The 22,045-nt window shown below is 27.8% G+C and overlaps 2 pseudogenes; one reads left to right on the top strand and one right to left on the bottom strand.

Annotated features, from left to right (window-relative positions):
- Nucleotides 1-6,902: 6,902 nt before the first annotated feature.
- On the top strand, nt 6,903-7,720 carry LOC124555290 (annotated as a pseudogene).
- Nucleotides 7,721-8,550: 830 nt separating this feature from the next.
- Nucleotides 8,551-22,045, bottom strand: part of LOC124556171 — a 31,412-nt pseudogene continuing 17,917 nt past the window's right edge.

Raw genomic sequence — 22,045 nt, 5'->3', positions numbered from 1 at the left:
TCTTGATTATTTATTTTATTATATTAATTATTTGTTTGTTTAATTATTTAATAAAAGTAAATTGAGGAGGTGTAAAAGGTCCTCTTTCTTTAATGGTTGGTCATGGTTTATGTTCTTCCGGTTTATTTTGTTTATCTAATATTATTTAGGAACGTTTAGGTAGATGAAGACTATTAATTAACCAGGGTATAATTAATTTGATACCAAGAATGGCTTTATGACGGTTCCTTTTGAGATCATCTAATAGAGCTGTTCCTCCTTCTTTAAATTTGGTAGGTGATCTTAGATTATTAAATGGAATTATGTCTTGATCTTCTTTTAGGATTTTTGCTTTAATTTTTTTGTCTTTTTTTAGAGCTGTTTATACTTTTTATATGTATTCTTATTCTCAGCATGGTAATTATTTCTCTGGTGTTTATACTTGTTCTCTTGGTTATTTTCGTGACTATCATCTTTTACTTTTACATTGATTGCCTTTAAACATTCTTTGTTTAAAGGGCGAGTATTTTTTTGTTTAGGTTGCTTAAGTACTTTAATTAAATATGTTGTTTTGTGGAATCAGTGATATGAATTTTTCATCTTAGGCCATAAATTTATTTTCTATATGTTCTTTGAGTTTCTTTTCTTTATTTTTTTCTAGAACTATACTTTTTATTTTGGGTATTCATTATTTAATAATTGATTATAGAGTTTTTGTTGAACGACAACTTTCTAATTTAAATGGTTCAATGGTTGTTATGATTTTAATTTTGGATTGAATGTCTCTTAATTTTATGTCTTTTGTTATATATACTTCTTCTTTGGTTATTTGTTATAGGGAGGATTACATTTTGGGAGAAATGAATATAAATCGTTTAATTGTTATTGTTTTATTAATTATTCTTTCTATAGGTTTTTTAATTATTAGCCTTAATTTGATTTGAATTTTATTAGGATGGGATGGTTTGGGTTTAGTTTCTTATTGTTTAGTTATTTACTACCAAAATGTGAAATCTTATAGTGCAGGTATGTTAACTGCACTTTCTAATCGTATTGGTGATGTTGCTATTTTAATTTCTATTGCTTGAATATTGAATTTTGGTGGTTGAAATTATTTTTATTATTATGATTTTATTTCTAATTCTTTTGAAATAAAGCTTATTACTATATTAATTGTTTTAGCAGCTATAACTAAAAGAGCTCAAATTCCCTTTTCTTGCTCTTTCTACTTTAAGACAACTTGGTTTAATAATAAGGATTTTTGCTATGGGTTATTCAAAATTTTTTCATTTATTAGCTCATGCTTTGTTTAATGCGTTATGGTTTATGTGTGCAGGTTCAATAATTCATAATTTAAAGGATTCTCAGGATATTCGTTTTATAGGTCCAATTGTTAATTTTATACCTTTAACTTCAGTTTGTTGTAATGTTTCTAGTTTGTCTTTGTGTGGTATACCTTTCTTAGCAGGATTTTATTCAAAGGATTTAAGTCTTGAGATTGTTTGTTTAAGATGAATTTGTTGTTTGATTTTTTTTCTTTATTTCTCTTCTACTGGTTTAACTGCTTCTTATTCTTTTCGTCTTTTTATTATTCAATATCTGGTGATAATAATTTTTATTCTAGATTTTCTTTTGATGATAAGGGTTATAATATTTCGTTTGGTATAATTGGTGTATTGTTTGTTGCTGTTTTTGGTGGTAGCCTTTTGTCTTGATTAATCATCCCTGCTCCTCATGTGATTGCCTTGCCATATTATTTAAAGTTTTTTACCCCTACTGTTGTTGTTTTAGGTGCTTATTTGGGTTATCTCATTTCTAATTTTGATTTTTCTCAAAATTTTTTTTCTTTAAGTATATTTTCTTTTGTCAGATTTGCTGGTTCTATATTGTTTATACCCTTTCTTTCAACTAAGTTTATTAGATATATTCGTTTAAAATTAGGTTTTTATTCATCTGAATCATTGGATTATGGTTGAGGTGAATTATTTTGTGGTCAAGGTTTATAAGGTCTATTTATTTATTTAATAGGTTATATACAGGGTTGATATGATTCTAATTTTAAATTTATTTTTTAACTTTTATGTTTTGAATATTTATTTTGGTGGTATTATTTATCGTTTACTTAAATAGCTTACAACTAGAGCGTGACACTGAAGATGTTAAGGAAGTATTTTTACATTTAGGCGTTAATAAATATACATATATTATTTTTACAGTGAAAATGTAATGTTTTATTTAAACTATATAAATTTGAGAAATGTTAACAGAGTTTAACCGCTAATATAAAAAGTAGCAGCATTCATATTGGCTTTACATTTCCTTAATTGGAACTTTATAGTTCAATTATATTATTAACAGTAATACGCCTCTTTTTTGGCTTCAATTAATAAGAATAAGGGTATTTTATTTACCAACCTTCCAGGTCGAAACTGACTGCAATATTTTGCTTCTTATTCTATTTAAGGTTGATTGATTATATCAATACTTTTTGAATGCAACCCAAATGTTATAGTTAACTCTAACCCTTTATTCGGCTCATTGTAAGACTCCTTGATTTCATTCATGGTATAGTCCGCCTAGTAATACTATAATAAGAAATTTTGTTGATACTGTTCAGATTAAAATGTCTGAGGTCTTAAAAATAATTACAATTGGAAGGATTAGTGCGATTTCTACATCAAACATTAAGAAAATTACTGCAATTAAGAAGAATCGAAGTGAGAATGGTATTTGTGCTGAACTTTTTGGGTCAAATCCACACTCAAATGGTGATCTTTTTTCTCGGTAATCAATTAATTTTTTTGATAATGTTGTTGCCAGGATTATAACAATTATTGGGATAATAAATCTAATGAAAATTCTTGTAGATAAAATCAGGATTGTTGTTCTTGATTTATACCAAGCTTTCTGATTGGAAGTCAAATGTACTATTTATACTAGAAAAACAATTATCTACCTCATCAATAAATAGAGATGTATAAGAATAATCATACTATGTCTACAAAGTGTCAGTATCATGCTGCTGCTGCAAATCCAAAGTAGTGTTTGGTGAGAATTGGTTTATCGAATGTCGAAGTAGACATGTTGATAAGAAAATTGTTCCGATAATTACATGTAGACCATGGAATCCTGTAGCCACAAAGAATGTTGATCCACAAACTGCATCTGCAATGGTGAAGGGTGCTTCTCAATATTCGAATGCTTGAAGTATAGTAAAGTATAGTCCTAGTAATACTGTAAAGAATATTCCTTGTAATGCTTTAGTATGATTAGATTCTATTAAACTACGATGTGCTCATGTTACTGTTACTCCTGATGCCAAAAGAATAGCTGTATTAAGTAATGGAATTTGTATAGGATTAAAAGGATGAATTTTTATTGGGTGTCATAGTATCCCTAGTTCAATAGTAGGTGCTAGTCTTCATCTAAAAAATGCTCAGAAAAATGAAACAAAGATTAGTACTTCTGATGTAATAAATAAGTTATTCGTCATCATATTCCAATTGATACAAATCCCGTATGTAGCCCTTGGTATGTCCCTTCTCGTACTACATCTCGTCATCACTGGAATATAGTTAGTAGCGTAATTCCGAATCCGATTATAATTAAGTTTATATTAAATAGGTGAAATCATTTTGCTAATCCTGATACTGGAACTATTGCTCCAATTGCTCCTGTTAATGGTCAAGGTCTATAATCTACTAAGTGGAATGGGTGGTTTGAGTGAGTTAACATAGGTTTAGTATACTTCTCTAGAATATACAGCTTTTAAACATGAGAAAACATAAACTTGAATTATTGCTACTGCTGATTCTAGGATTAATAGAAGTATTTGCCCAATAATTAATAGTAAAATTAAGTTTATTGCTATAGATGGTCCTGTATTTCCTAGTAATGTTAATAGTAAGTGTCCTGCAATAATATTTGCTGCTCATCGTACTGCTAGCATACCTGGTCGAATGACATTTCTAATTGTTTCTATTAATACTATAAATGATATTAATGCAGGTGGTGTTCCTTGAGGAACAAGGTGTGTAAATATGTGATTGGTATGATTAATTCATCCAAATAACATAAATCTTAATCATATAGGTAGAGCGATTGCAAATGCTAATGCTAAATGTCTTGTTCTAGTAAAGATGTATGGGAATAATCCTATAAAATTTTTAAATAGTATTATAATAAAAATTGAGATAAAGATGAATGTTGTTCCATTAAATGATTTTGGTCCTAGTAATGTTTTAAATTCATTGTGTAAGGCTAAGTTTGGTTTATTTCAAATAATATTAATCCGTGATGGTGTAACTCAAAACATTGATGGGATTAATAATAATCCTAAGAATGTTGTAGTTCAATCTAATGATAAATTGAAGATATTAGTTGAATAATCATATGTTGAAAATAAGTTTATCATTTTCAATTCAAGTTTTTTATATCAATTGTTCTTTTTTCTGCTCTTTTAATAAGATTTGGTTTAAATGGGAAAAAGTTTATTTGATTAAATAAAATTAATGTAACCGAAAATATAATGAATAGGGAGAATCATACGAGAGGGGATATTTGAGGGATTTGGATTAATTTTCCTCATCAGTAGTCGTTAATTTACTAACTTTTGGTTTAAGAGACCATTACTTACTTTCAGTCATCTGATGTATTTCAAGGTGTACTAATTATTTAGTTATTTTAGATTGACACTCAAATGTTATACATTCTAACTAATTCCTTAGATTATCTTAGATAATCACTTGATAAATAAGTTTACTGAAGTTCTTTCAATTACAATTGGTATGAATCTGTGGTTTGCTCCACAGATTTCTGAGCATTGTCCAAAGAACAGTCCAGGTCGGTTTGTTGTAAATGTTCCTTGGTTTAGTCGACCTGGCGTTGCGTCAATTTTAACCCCTAATGCAGTTACTGCTCATGAGTGTAGAACGTCTCATGCTCTTGTTAATACTCGTACTTCTGTATTTATTGGTAGAATTGTTCGGTTATCTTCATCTGGAAGTCGATATCCATCGTTTTCTAGGTCTTGTTCTGGTGTTATATAAGTGTCAAATTCTACGTGTATAAAGTCTGAATATTCGTATCTTCAGTATCATTGTCGTCCAATGGTTTTAATTGTGATTATTGCATCTACTGAATCATCAAGTAAATATAGTAGTCGTAATGATGGAAGTACAATAAAAATTAGCGTAATTGCTGGTAATACTGTTCAGATTGTATCTATTAAATGTCCATGAAGTATGTTTCGGTTTGTATAGGCAATAAATAGTATGTAACTTAGGGCATAACCTACAATTACTGTGATTAATAATAATACGACCATAGTATGATCATGGAAGAATGATAGTTGCTCCATTAATGGTGAAGCTCCATCTTGAAGGGATAAATTTGAACGTGTTGCCATAATAAATTTTTCTAATAAAAGGTCAAACCTTTATTTGTAGATCTTAAATCTACTGCACAAATCTGCCATATTCGAATCTAGAAATTAGTGGTAGTTCTGAGTAACTATGTTCTGCAGGCGGTTTATTTTGTAGTCATTCTGTTGATCAACAAACACCTGCCTGTAAGCGATCAGGTTGATAACCTCAACCCAAAATCAAAAGAAAAGTGGGAACTAATCTAGCCTCAAAAAAAAATATAAAAAGAAAGAAGACTCAATCTAGCAAACGAACAATAAAGCATAATCATTAAAATTAAGACCATAAAGACAAAAAAATTAGAATGATAAGAACTTAAATAAACTGAAGCTATAGCAGTAATTATTAAAGAACAAATTCAATAACTAAGCAAAATCAAACTAAAAGAAAAATAATCAATACCAAAATTTTATCTAATTACATTAAAATCTGCATATGAATAAACACAAATCATAAAAACAAAACTAGACAGAAATAATACAAAATTAACCAACCATCAACAATTATTAACCAAACAAAGAGGGATCAAAAAAATAGTTATAAATAAATACTTTAACATAATGATAAACCAAAAGAATTAAAAAAATCATTTCCATGAGAACGAATTATTGAAACCAAAATAGAAAGACCTAAAGCACCTTCACAAACAGAAAAAACCAAAAAAGTAACAGGAAAAAAATAATCATAATCATACTCATTAAGAAAAACAATAACTAATATAAATGAAGAAAGAAGAATATATTCTCATCTCAAACAAACCATTAATAAATGCTTACGTATAGAAGAAAAAACATAAACACCAGCAAAATAAACCAATAAAGAAGTAAAGTGAGAGAATATAAACATTAGTTTAAATAGTTTAAAAAAACACCGGTCTTGTAAACCGGAAATAAGTCCAGCCGCCACTTTTAAAACTTCAGAGGTGGAAAAGCTTCCATCATCGGTCCCCAAAACCGATATTTTAATAAACTAACCCCTGAAATAATATTTATATTACTATCAAACGTAATAAATATTAAATTTATTAAATTGAGACACCCAATATCAATAATGCTTTTCATTATCCTACAAACTTTTCTAGTTAGACTAATAACAGGAACAATAATGGAAAGATATTGATTATCATATATTTTATTTTTAACGTTTCTTGGTGGTATATTAGTTCTATTTATTTATATTACGAGAATTGCATCAAACGAAATATTTCAACCTAAATCAATTACGATAATTATTACCTTAACAATATGAGTGTTTATTATATCAACATTAATTATTGTAGATATAACAATATTTATAGACTTTTTAAGAATACTGAAACTATAAATATTGATAATTCACTCGATTATCAAGAAATAACAATATCTTTAGAAAAACTATATAATAGACCAACATTCATTATCACGATGATATTAATAATTTATTTATTTTTAGCACCATTAGCAGTTGTTAAAATCACTAATATTTACCAGGGGCCTATTCGTAATATAAGATAAATTACTAATGAATAAACCCTTACGATTAAGACATTTTTAGTTATAATCATTAATAACTCTTTAGTTGATTTACGCGCACCAACAAATATTTCATTTTGATGAAATTTTGGGTCCCTACTAGGGTTATGTTTGGCAATTCAAATTGTAACTGGACTATTTTTAGCTATACATTATACATCAAATATTGAAATAGCATTTGGTAGGGTAGTTCACATCTGGCAAGACGTAAATAATGGTTGAATTATTCGAGCCTTGCGTGAAAATGGAGCTTCTATATTTTTTATTTGTATTTATTTACATGTAGGACGAGGAATTTACTACGGATCTTACGTATACATACGCACCTGTATAATTGGTACAGTAATTCTATTCTTAGTTATAGCAACTGCATTTATAGGATACGTTTTACCTTGAGGTCAAATATCATTTTGAGGTGCAATAGTAACTACTAATTTATTATCAGCACTTCCATATTTAGGAACAGATTTAGTTCAATGAGTGTGGGGAGGGTTTGCTCTTGGTAACGCAACATTAATTCGATTCTTTACATTCCATTTTGTACTACCATTTATTATGACTGCAGTGTCAGCAATTAATTTATTCCTTCTTCACCAAACAGGGTCTAATAACCCCTTAGGCCTAAATGGAGATATTGAAAAAATTCCATTTCACCCATACTTTACTTTCAAGGATTCTATTACATTTGTATTAATAACAATATTATTAATGATACTGTGCTTCATTAATCCTTACCTCCTAGGGGATCCAGATAATTTTGTACCAGCTAACCCATTAGTAACCCCTGTTCATATTCAACCAGAATGATATTTCTTATTTGCATATGCAATTCTACGATCAATCCCTAATTAGCTAGAAGGTGTTATTGCATTATTCTTATCTTTTAGAATCTTAATAATTTTACCATTTTATTATAAAACACCATTCCGAGGTATTCAATCCTATCCTATTAATCAGATTTTATTCTGAATTACAGTAGTTGTTGTATGCTTATTAACATGAGTTGGTAAACGACCTGTTGAAGAACCTGATATTATAACAGGACAAATCTTAACAATTATCTACTTTACATACTTCTTAATTAATGTTCATGTTGCAAACACATGAGATAAACTAATTAAGGAATAATAAGTTAATTAGCTTAGGAAAAGCATATGTTTTGAAAACATAAAACTAGAAGTTTAACTCTTCTACTAACTTTTCTTAAAAAATTTCACTAAATAAATGAAATAAATAAAATCTTTAAACCAACAAAGAAAATAAAATAATTCAAAGATAAAGGCAAAAAACCTTTTCCAAGCTAAGTGCATTAACTTATCATAACGGAAACGTGGTAATGTACCCCGAACTCAAATAAATCCAAAGGACATAACAGCAAGCTTAATAAAAAACATAAAAGAATAAAATTCACCACCTAAAAAAATTAAAGCTAATAACATTCTTATAAAAACAATTCTAGTATACTCAGCTAAAAAAATTAAAGTAAACCCACCTGCACCATATTCAATATTAAAACCTGAAACTAACTCAGATTCACCTTTGGCAAAGTCAAAAGGAGTACAGTTAGATTCAACTAAACAAGAAACAAAACAAGCTAAAGCTAAGGGAGAAGAAATAATAATAAATCAACATTAAAGCTAATAATTTATAAAATTAAACATGTTAAAACTACCAATTAAAATAATCAAAGATAGTAAAATTAAAGCCAAACTAACTTCGTATGAAATTTTTTGAGCAACAGACCGAAGAGAACTTCATAAAGAATAATTTGAATTAGAAGACCAACCACCAATTATAACAGTATAAACACCTAATCTAGTACAACAAAAAAAAACAAAAATCCATAAGAAAAAGAACATATATAAGTAAGGGAAAATCACTTAAACAGCCAACGAAATTATTAAATTGAAATCAGGAGGAAAATAATAAAATAAATAATTAGATATAATAGGAATTGGCTGCTCCTTACAAATTAACTTAACAGCATCACTAAAGGGTTGAGGAATTCCTACAAATCCTACTTTATTTGGACCCTTTCGAATTTGGATATAACCTAAAACCTTACGCTCTAATAAAGTTAAAAAAGCAACACTAATGAAAACACAAATAACTAGTAAAAGAAAATTCAAAATAAACATAAATAAATCATAAAGTATCAATACTATTCGTAGAAAAAACCTACATAAGTGAATTCTAAATTCAACACATTAATCTGTCAAAATAGTAATCTAATTAATATTAATCAATAAAATAAAAAATATTTCAACCATATGGCCTTTTTGTACTAATATGAATTAATTATCTCAGGATAGAAACCGACCTCGCTCACGCCGGTCTGAACTCAGATCATGTAAGAATTTAATGGTCGAACTGACCTAATTACTGGGCTACTGCACCCAAAATTTTTCTTAATCCAACATCAAGGTCGCAATCTGCTTTGTCGATATGAGCTCTCAAAAACAATTACGCTGTTATCACTAAGGGAACTTAATCTTATGATCATAAATTACAGATCAAAACATCAAACATAAACAAATGATATAATAATGAAGAGTTAATTAATTCTTCATGTCATGCCAACAAAACATCATCATTAAATATAGAAAGACAAATAAAATACTATATATAAAGTAAAATGTTAAGCTCCATGGGGTCTTCTAACCCTAAAGAAAAATTTAAGCCTTTTGACTCAAAAGTTAAATTCAAAAATTTGTTAAGAGACAGTTGCCACTAATTAAGAGACCAATGATTATGCTATCTTTGCATGGTCAAAATACCGCGGCTCTTTAAAAATCCGCTCAGTGAGCAGGCCAGACCTCAAAATATTTTCAAGAGGACATGTTTTTGATAAACAGGTGGAAATCAATTTTGCCTAGTTCCTTGTAATAAATTCACAAGGTAAACATTATATACAAATAAATATACTAATTCTATCATTATTACAAAAATTTTAAAAATAAATCAATAATCTTAATAAAAAACCTAAAATACTTGCAAAATCAAAATAAAAAATAATGAACTAAAACGTAATCTTAGAGATAGCTGGTTTAAAGCTTACTATTATATTTCATAAAACAACTTATAGGTTATTAACTTGAAAGCTTATCCCTTAAAGAATATATAAGTTAATATTTATACTTAAAATATTAAATAAAAACAATAAAGTTCAAAAAATTAAATTTTTTCTTAAGAAACCAGATATCTTGGGAAACGATTAACATCACATTTCTATAAATAATTTAATAGTAATTATGATACATTAACTATAATTATTTATAAATCAACCCAAATCGAGACAAGTAAAGTAAATACTAAAATTTTGATAAACCCAGATACAAAATGTACAATAAATGGACTCTACTTTTTGAAATTTAAAATAATATTTCATAAAACAATTACATTACCCATAAACTTTAACCTAAATAATCAATTCTACAAAATATACTAAGACAAAATTATTTTTAAAGAATAATTAAACGAACAAAAAATAAATATAATAAAATAAATAATCAAGATATTCTGATTTGCACAGAAAAATTTTCAGTGTAAATGAAACACTTTACTAATAAGTTATATCTTGAAACTCTTCCTAGATACACTTTCCAGTACATCTACTATGTTATGACATATCTCCTCTACATTGAAGCTACCTTAAAATAATAAAATAGAATAATCAATAATGAGAACGATGGGTGATGTGTACACACCTCAGAGCCAATATCAGTTAAATTAAATAAATTAAATTACGATCAAATCCACCTTCATTAACAGTATTTCACCATCAAATCCGTTATAAACAAAAATCTATTTGAAGCCACCTCCTCTAAACCATAAGCTGCACCTTGACCTGTATTATTTTATAATTATAAATCTTGAGAATTATAACTCTAAAAAGATTCTCTGATAACGGAGATATACAATCAAATAAATTAAGTAGAGTAAATCGTGTATTATCAATAACGGGATAGGTTCCTCTGAATGGAATGAGATACCGCCAAATTCTTTGGGTTTAAAGACCTTGACTAATAGTACCCTGGTAAATATAATTAACATTTAAAATAATAGGGTATTTATCCTAGTTTACTATTTAAATTTCACAGATTTGTAAAAAGATTTATAAATAAATTTTAACATTTCACCTTACAAATCTATATTTTAACCCTAAAAATATAAACAACTGTTTTAACCAATAATATTCACTTGTATCTATCGTATAATTGCGGCTGCTGCCACAAATTATGCCGATACTAAATCAATTGCTAAATCCAAAATCACTTGATAATTAAATCAAATTACTGCTAAAAGAACATTTAGTTTAACGAAACTTACATATAATACAAAGAAAAAGTGATAAACAAGCAAGAATAAAACTTTCGGAAACAAAAATAAAAAATTTGAAAATTTATAAAATTAAGAAAGAATAAAAGATTTAATATTTCTATTCACTAATGATAAAGAAATATTAAATAATATAATAAATATACTTTATACAATTATGTAATTTAAAGTAATATGTTATTATTATAAAATTAACTTTATATTGAATTAACTTAAATATTAATTATTTAAATAATATAAATATAGAAAATCATGTAATTATATTATTAGAATTAATATAATCATTTATATTAATATAATATTTTATATTTAATATAAATTATAATTAATTTTAAAAAAATACATAATTTATACATTAAATATAAATGAAGTGCCTGATTAAAGGATTAGCTTGATCGGGTAAATCAAGTAAATAAAAATTTCCGTCATTAAAAATTACATAAGACTGAATTAAACTACCTCCTTTAGTATCAAAAGCTAACGTGCATCATACACCTTAATGTAAAAAGGTAAGCTAAACAAGATAATGGGTTCACACCCCATTTATAGAGGTATCAATCCTCTCCTTTTTAATGACCAACAACTCAACAAAACTTCTCTTCCTATCAACATTAATGATAGGAACGATCCTGTCCATTTCATCAAAGTCCAGATTCGGAGTTTGAATAGGACTTGAGATCAACTTACTTTCATTTATTCCACTCCTAACAAGAAATAAATATATAATAATAAATGAGTCGTCAATTAAATATTTTATTGTCCAAGCAATAGCATCGACAATACTATTAATTTCAATTTTGCTGATTCAAATAAAGAATCCAATAGGGTGAGAAAAAGAATTAATTCCCTCAATAATAATTAGATCTAGTTTATTATTAACGATTGGGGCTGCACCCTTTCAATTCTGATTTCCAGAACTAATAGGAGCTTCGAGAGGAAATAAATATTTAACACTAATAACATGACAAAAAATTGCCCCAATAATGGTACTATCTTATTGTATTCAACTAAGAACTTTCATTTGAACAATTATCATTCTAAGAAATATTATTGGGGCAATAGGTGGCTTAAATCAAAGATCTCCACGCCAACTTCTAGCATATTCCTCAATTAGTCATTTAGGGTGAATAATTAGATCCCTAACAGTCAGAATAAACATCTGAGAACTATAATATATTATTTACTCACTATTAAGATTAATTATGGTCTTATTATTTAAGCAAATAAATCTATTTTTTATAAATCAAATTAATTCAGCCAGAAATATAAAAACTGAAATTAAAATTCATAATATTTCTATCTCTCCTATCCCTAGGTGGTTTACCACCAGTCCTTGGATATCTACCAAAATGAATTGTAATATGATCATTAATAGAAAATGACATAACAACTATTATAACCATTATTGTTGTATTAACTACAATTACACTTTATTATTATATACCTATTAGATTCTAGGCCCTAATTATGTCATACACAGAAAATTCAAGATCTATAAAAATAAAGTCTCAAAAATAAGAGACATTCAATCCAAAATTAAAGTCATAACAACCATTGAATCATTTAAATTAAAATGTTCTCAATCAACAAAAACTCTATAATCATTTATTAAATAATAAATACCCAAAATAAAAATTATAGTTCTAGAAAAAAATAAAGAAAAAGAACTCAAAGAACAAATAGAAAATAAATTCACAGTCTAAGATGAAAAATTCATACCATTGATTCCACAAAACAATATTTTTAATTAAAATACTTCAGCACCCTAAAAAAAAATACTTACCCTTTAAACAAAGAATGTTTAAAGGCAATCAATGTAAAAGTAAAAGATGATATTCACGAAAATAACCAAGAGAACAAGTATAAACACCAGAATAATAATTACCTTGCTGAGAATAAGAATACATATATAAAGTATAAACAGCACTAAAGAAAGACAAAACAATTAAAACAAAAAATCTAAAAGAAGACCAAGGCATAATTCTATGTAATAATCTAAGTTCACCTACCAAATTTAAAGAACGAGGAGCAGCTATATTAGATGATCTCAAAAGCAAACATCATAAAGCCATTCTTGGTATCAAATTAATTATACCCTTGTTAATTAATAGTCTTCGTCTACCTAAACGTTCATAAATAATATTAGATAAACAAAATAAACCAGAAGAACATAAACCATGACCAACCATTAAAGAAAGAGTACCTATACAATCTCATCAATTCATGGTCATCAATCCTCCAATAACCATTCTTATATGAGCAACAGAAGAATTAGCAATTGAAGACTTTAAATCAACCTGACGAAAACAAATAAATCTAACAATAACCCCACCAGATAAACCCAAAGACAATCGAAAATAATTAAACTTTAAACCCAAATAAGAAATAACCTTCATAAAACGAAAAATACAATAACCACCTAACTTTAATAAAACACCAGCAAGAATCATTCTACCTGAAATAAGGGACTCAACATGAGCCTTAGGAAGCCATTAATGAACCAAAAATATTGGCATCTTAACTAAAAAGCAAGAATTATAAACACATAAAATATAATATCATAAGAACCAAAATCAACCAATAAAGGAAAATATAAAGTATTAGAAAAACCGTAACCTTAAATAATACTAATAATAAAGGTAATCTAGCAACCAGAGTATAAGAAATTGAATAAACACCAGCCTGTAAGCGTTCAGGTTGATACCTCAACCCAAAATCAAAAATAAAGTAGGAACTAATCTAGCTTAAAAAAATTGTAAAAAGAAAGAAGACTCAAACTAGAAAACGAACAATAAAGCATAATCATTAACATTAAGACCATAAAGACAAAAAAATTTGAATGATAAGAACTTAAATAAACTGAACCTCTAGCAGTAATTATTAAAGAACAAATTCAAAAACTAAGCAAAATCGAACCAAAAGAAAAATAATCAATACCAAAATAATATCTAATTATATTCAAATCCGTGTATGAATAAACACAAATCATAAAAACAAAATTAGACAGAAATATTAAAGAATGAACCAACCATCAAAAAATATTAACCAAACAAAGAGGGATCAGAAAAATAGCTATAAATAAATACTTTAACATAAAGAAAAACCAAAAGAATTAAAAAAATAAATATACTAATTCTATCATTATTACAAAAATTTTAAAATAAAATCCATAATCTGAATAAAAAACCAAGAATACTTATAAAATCAAAATAAAAAATAATGAACTAAAACGTAATCTTAAAGATAGATGGTTTAAAGGTTACTATTATATTTCATAAAACAAATTATAGGTTATTAAATTCAAAGCTTATCCCTTACAGAATAAATAAGTTAACATTTATACTTAAAAAATTAAATAAAAGCAATTAACTTCAAAAATTTAAAATTTTTCTTAAGAAACTAGATATCTTTGGAAATGATTAACATCTCATTTCTATAAATAATTTAATAACAATTTTGATATATTAACTATAAATTAATTATAAATCAACCAAAATCGAGAGAAGTAAAGTAAATACTAAAATTTTGGTAAACCCTGAAACAAAAGGTACAATAAATAAAATCTATTTTTTAAAATTTAAAAATATTTCATATAACAATTACATTACCAATAAACTATTATCTAAAAAATCAAATCTACAAAATATACTGAGACAAAATTAGACAAAATTATTTTAATTAAATAATTAAACAAACAAAAAATAAATATAATAAAATAAATAATCAAGATATCCTGATTTGCACAGAAAAATTTTCAGAGGAAATGAAACACTTTGCTAATAAGGTATATCTTGAAACTCTTCCTAGATACACTTTCCAGTACATCTACTATGTTATGACTTATCTCATCTAAATTGAAGCTACCTTAAAATAATAAAATAGAATAATCAATAATGAGAGCGACGGGCGATGTGTACAAACCTCAGAGCCAATATCAGTTAAATTAAATAAATTAAATTACTATCAAATCCACCTTGATTACCAGTATTTCACCTTCAAATCCGTTATACACGAAAATCTATTGTAACCCACCTTCTCTTAACTATAAGCTGCAACTTCACCAGAAATATTTTATAATTATAAATCTTGAGAATTATGACTCTAAAGAGATTCTCTGATAACGGAGATATATAAACAAATAAATTAAGTAGAGTAAATCGTGTATTATCAATAACGGGGTAGGTTCCTCTGAATGGAATGAGATACTGCCAAATTCTTTGGGTTTAAAGACCTTAACTAATAGTACCCTGGTAAATATAATTAACATTTAAAATAATAGGGTATCTAATCCTAATTTATTATTTAAAAATCACAGATTCATAAAAAGATTTGTAAATAAATTTTAACATTACACCTTACAAATTTCTATTTTAACCCTAAAAATTTAAACAACTGTAATAACCAACAACATTCACTTGTATCAACCGTATGACCTCTGCTGCTGGCATGAATTATGCCGATACTAAATCAATTGATAAATCCAAAATCGATTGATAATTAAATCTAATTACTGCAAAAGGAACATTTAGTTTAACGAAACTTACATATAATACAAAGAAAAAGTGATTAAACAAGCAAGAATAAAACTTTTGGAAACAAAAATAAGATATTTGAAAAATTATTAAATTAAGAAAATATAAAAGATTCAAATATTTAAAGAAAAAACAGGAAAAAACACAAAAAACGACAAAAAAAAGTGCACCCCCGTATGACCACAACTACTTGTCTATTATATATAAATAAAGATTAATATTGAACATGTATTATATATATATATATATATATATATACATATCCAAATTAACCGAATCGAGATAAATTACTTAGAAATAACCAAAATTTATACATAAAAAATCAAAAAAAAATTTTTTTAATTTATATATTAATTGTAAATGAAGTGCCTGATTAAAGGGTTACCTTGATAGGGTAAATCAAGTAAATAAAAATACCTTCATTAAAAATTACATGAGACAGAATTAAACTGCCTCCTTTAGTATAAAAAACTAACTTGCATCATACACGTTAATGTAAAAGGGTAAGCTAAACAAGCTAATGGGTTCATACCCCATTTATAGAGGTATCAATCCTCTCCTTTTTAATGACCAACAACTCTACCAAACTTCTCTTCCTATCAACATTAATGATAGGAACGATCCTGTCCATTTCATCAAACTTCTGATTCGGAGTTTGAATAGGACTTGAGATCAACTTACTTTCATTTATTCCGCTCCTAACAAGAAATAAAAATATAATAACAAATGAGTCATCAATTAAATATTTTATTGTCCAAGCAATAGCATCGACAATACTATTATTTTCAATTTTGCTGATTCAAATAAAGAATCCAATAGGGTGAGCAACAGAATTTATTCCCTCAATAATAATTAGATCTAGAATATTATTAAAGATTGGGGCTGCACCCTTTCATTTCTGATTACCAGAAGTAATAGGAGCTTCGAGATGAAATAACTGTTTAACACTAATGACATGACAAAAAATTGCCCCAATAATGGTATTATCTGATTGTATTCAGCTTAGAACTTTCATTTGAACAATTATCATTCTAAGAATTATTATTGGGGCAATAGCTGGCTTAAATCAAACATCTCTACGCCAACTTCTAGCATATTCCTCAATTTGACATTTAGGGTGAATAATTAGATCCCTAACAGTCAGAGAAATCATCTGAGAACTGTATTTTATTATTTACTCACTATTAAGATTAGTTATGGTCTTATTATTTAAGCAAATAAATCTGTTTTTAATAAACCAAATGTATTCACCCAGAAATATAAAAACTGAAATTAATATTTCTATCTCTCCTATCCCTAGGTGGTTTACCACCATTCCTTGGATTTCTACCAAAATGAATAGTAATACAATCGTTAATAGAAAATAACATAACAACTATTATAACCATTATGGTTGTATTAACTACAATTACACTTCATTATTATTTACGTATTAGATTCTCAGCCCTAATAATGTCACACACAGAAAATTCATGATCTATAAAAATAAAGTCTCTCAGTCTAGAATCATAATTGAATATAAGACCTAAAACATGGTAATAGAGAAACATCTCATAAGTAGATTTACAGACTACCACCAAAAATTCAGCCATCATACCGCAAAAATGGTTATTCTCAACAAACCATACAGATATTGGTACTTACTTATTTGGAGCGTGTGCAGGAATAGTAGGAACATCAATAAGAATACTTATTCGTGCTGAACTTGATCAGCCAGGATCTCTAATTGGAGATGACCAAATTTATAAAGTTATTATTACAGCCCGCGCATTTGTAATAATTTTTTTATAGTAATACCTATTATAATTGGTGGATTTGGTAATTGACTCGTACCATTAATTATAGCATGTGTATTCAATGATACCCACTATTTACAGGATTAACTATTAATAACACATGATTAAAAATCCAATTTACAATTATATATATTGGAGTAAACTTAACATTCTCCCTCAACACTTCTTAGGGCTAGCAGGAATACCACGACGATATTCAAACTATCCAGATGCATATACATCATGAATTGTAGTGTCAATAATTGGATCTACAATTTCAATTGTAGGAATCATTATATTCATTGTAATTATATGAGAAAGAATGGTTACAAACAGAGCAATCATATTTAGAGCTAACATAAGAATATCAACAGAATGACTACAAAATAACCCACCTGCATAACATAGTTACTCAGAACTACCACTAATTTCTAGATTCTAATATGGCAGATTATTGCAGTAGATTTAAGCTCTACAAATAAAGGTTTGACCTTTTATTAGAAAAATTCATTATGGCAACATGATCAAATTTATCCCTTCAAGATGGAGCTACCCATTAATGGAGCAACTATCATTCTTCCATGATCATACTATGGTCGTATTACTATTAATCACAGTAATTGTAGGTTATGCCCTAAGTTATATACTATTTATTGCGTATACAAACCGAAACAAACTTCACGGACATTTAATTGAAACAATCTGAACAGCATTACCAGCAAATACGCTAATATTTATTGCACTTCCATCATTACGACTACTATATTTTCTTGATGATTCAGTAGATGCAATAATCACAATTAAAACCATTGGACAACAATGATACTGAAGATACGAATACTCAGACTTTATAGAAGTGGTGTCTTGGTGAGAATTGGTTTATTGATTGTCGAAGTAGACATGTTGATAAGAAAATTGTTCTGATAATTACATGTAGACCATGGAATCCTGTTGCAACAAAGAATGTTGATCCATAAACTGCATCTGCAATGGTGAAGGGTGCTTTTCAATATTCGTATGCTTGAAGTATAGTAAAGTATAGTCCTAGTAATACTGTAAAGAATAGTCCTTGTAAAGCTTGAGTATGATTATTTTCTATTAAACTATTATGTGCTCATGTTACTGTTACTCCTGATGCCAAAAGATTAGCTGTATTAAGTAATGGAATTTGTATAGGATTAAAAGGTTGAATTCCTATTGGGGGACATAGTATCCCTAGTTCAATAGTAGGTGCTTGTCTTCTTCTAAAAAATGCTCAGAAAAATGAATCAAAGAATAGTACTTCTGATGCAATAAATAAAATTATTCCTCGTCGTATACCGTATGTAGCCCTTGGTATGTCCCTTCTCGTACTACATCTCGTCATCATTGGGTTATAGTTACTCGGGTTATTCCGAATCCGATTATAAATAAGTTATTATTAAATAGGTGAAATCATTTTGCTAATCCTGATACAAGACCTATTGCTCCAATTGCTCCTGTTAATGGTCAAGGTCTATAATCTACTAAGTGGAATGGGTGGTCTGAGTGAGTTGTTAACATAGGTTTAGTATACTTCTCTAGAATATAAAGTTCTTAAAATTGAGAAAACATAAGCTTAAATTATTGCTACTGCTGATTCTAGGATTAATAGAAGTACTTGCCCAATAATTAATAGTGAAATTAAGTTTATTGCTATAGATGGTCCTGTATTTCCTAGTATTGTTAATAGTAAGTGTCCTGCAATTATATTTGCTGCTAGTCATTCTGCTACTGTAGCTGGTCGAATGACATTTCTAATTGTTTCGATTAATACTATAAATGACATTAATGCAGGCGGTGTTCCTTGAGGAACAATGTGTGTAAATATGTGATTCGTATGATTAATTCATCCAAATAACATAAATCTTAATCATATAGGTAGAGCGATTGCAAATGTTAATGCTAAATGTCTTGTTCTAGCAAAGATGTAAGGGAATAATCCTATAAAATTATTAAATAGTATTATAATAACAATTGAGATAAAGATGAATGTTGTTCCATTAAATGATTTTGGTACTAGTAATGTTTTAAATTCATTGTGTAAGGTTAAGTTTAGTTTATTTCAAATAATATTAATCCGTGATGGTGTAAGTCAAAGCATTGATGGGATTAATAATAATCCTAAGAATGTTCTAGTTCAATTTAATGATAAATTGAAGATATTAGTTGATGGATCAAATGTTGAAAATAAGTTTGTAATCATTTTCAATTCAAGTTTTTTATATCAATTGTTCTTTTTTCTGCTCTTTTAATAAGATTTGGTTTAAATGAGAAAAAGTTTATTTGATTAAATAAAATTAATGTAGCCGAAAATATAATGAATAGGGAGAATCATATGAGAGGGGAAATTTGAGGGATTTGGATTAAATTTCCCCATCAGAAGTAGTCATTAATTTACTATTTTTTGGTTTAAGAGACCATCACTCACTTTCAGTCATCTGATGTATTACAAGGTGTACTAATTATTTAGTTATTTTAGATTGACACTCAAATATTATACATTTTAACTAACTCCTTGCATTATCGTAGATAATCACTTGATAAATAAGTTTACCGAAGTTCTTTCAATCACAATTGGTATGAATCTGTGGTTTGCTCCACAGATTTCTGAGCATTGTCCAAAGAACAGTCCAGGTCGGTTATTTGTAAATGTTCCTTGGTTTAGTCGACCTGGCATTGCGTCAATTTTAACCCCTAACGCAGGTACTGCTCATGAGTGTAGAACGTGTGATGCTCTTGTTAATACTCGTACTTCCGTATTTATTGGTAGAATTGTTCGGTTATCTACATCTAGAAGTCGAAATCCGTCGTTTTCTAGGTCTTGTTCTGGGGTTATATAAGTGTCAAATCCTACGACTATAAAGTCTGAATATTCGTATCTTCAGTATCATTGTCGTCTATGGTTTTAATTGTGTTTATTGCATCTTCTGAATCATCAAGCAAATATAGTAGTCATAATGATGGAAGTGCAATAAAAATTAGCGTAATTGCTGGTAATGCTGTTCAGATTGTTTCAATTAAATGTCTGTGATGTATGTTTCGGTTTGTATAGGCAATAAATAGTATATAACTTAGGGCATAACCTACAATTACTGTGATTAATAATAATACGACCATAGTATGATCATGGAAGAATGATAGTTGCTCCATTAATGGTAAAGCTCCATCTTGAAGGGATAAATTTGATCATGTTGCCATAATGAATATAAATCGTTTTATTGTTATTGTTTTAATATTTATTCTTTCTATAGGTTTTTTAATTATTAGTCCAAATTTGATTAGAATTTTAATAGGATGGGATGGTTTGGGTTTTGTTTCTTATCGTTCAGTTGTTTACTACCAAATTGTGAAATCTTATAGTGCAGGTATGTTAACAGCACTTTCTAATCGTATTGGTGATGTTGCTATTTTAATTTCTATTGCTTGAATATTGAATTTTGGTGGTTGAAATTATATTTATTATTATGATTTTATTTCTAATTCTTTTGAAGTAAATCTTATTACTATATTAATTGTTTTAGCAGCTATAACTAAATGAGCTCAAATTCCCTTCTCAACTTGACTTCCTGCTGCCATGGCTGCTCCTACTCCTGTTTCTGCTTTGGTTCATTTTTCTACTCTTGTTATTGCAGGGGTTTATTTATTAATTCGTTTCAGACCAATATTACATACTTATAATTGTGTTTGATTCTTACTTTTAATTGGTTGTATAACTATATTTATGGCTGGTTTGGGGGCTAATTTTGAATTTGATTTGAAGATAATTATTGCTCATTCTACTTTAAGCCAACTTCGTTTAATAATAAGAATTTTGGATATGGGTTATCCAAAACTTGCATTTTTGCATTTATTAGCTTATGCTTTGTTTAAGGCGATATTGTTTATGTGTGCAGGTTCAATAATTCATAATTTGAAGGATTCTCAGCATATTCGTTTTATAGGTTCAGTTGTTAATTTTATACCTTTAACTTCAGTTTGTTTTAAAGTTTCTAGTCTGTCTTTGTGTGGTATACCTTTTTTAGCAGGGTTTTGTTCAAAGGATTTAATTCTTGAGACGGTTTGTTTAAGATGAATTAATTGTTTGATTTTTTCTTTATTTCTTTTCTACTGGTTTAACTGCTTCTTATTCTTTTCGTCTTTTTTATTATTCAATATCTGGTGATAATAATTTTTATTCTAAATTTTCTTTTTATTATAAGGGTTATTATATTAGGTTTGGTATAATTGGTTTATTGTTTGTTGCTGTTTTTGGTGGTAGCCTTTTGTCTTGATTAATTTTCCCTGTTCCTCATGTGATTGCCTTGCCTTATTATTTAAAGTTTTTAACTATGACTGTAATTGTTTTAGGTGCTTATTTGGGTTATCTCATTTCTAATATTAATTTTTCTCAATATTTATATTCTTTAAGTATACTTTCTTTTGTCAGATTTGCTGGTTCTATATAGCTTATACCCTTTCTGTCAACT

The sequence above is a fragment of the Schistocerca americana genome, chromosome X (assembly GCF_021461395.2).
Source record: "Schistocerca americana isolate TAMUIC-IGC-003095 chromosome X, iqSchAmer2.1, whole genome shotgun sequence".
In the NCBI taxonomy this organism is placed as follows: domain Eukaryota; kingdom Metazoa; phylum Arthropoda; class Insecta; order Orthoptera; family Acrididae; genus Schistocerca; species Schistocerca americana.
This window is presented reverse-complemented; position numbering and strand designations above follow the sequence as displayed.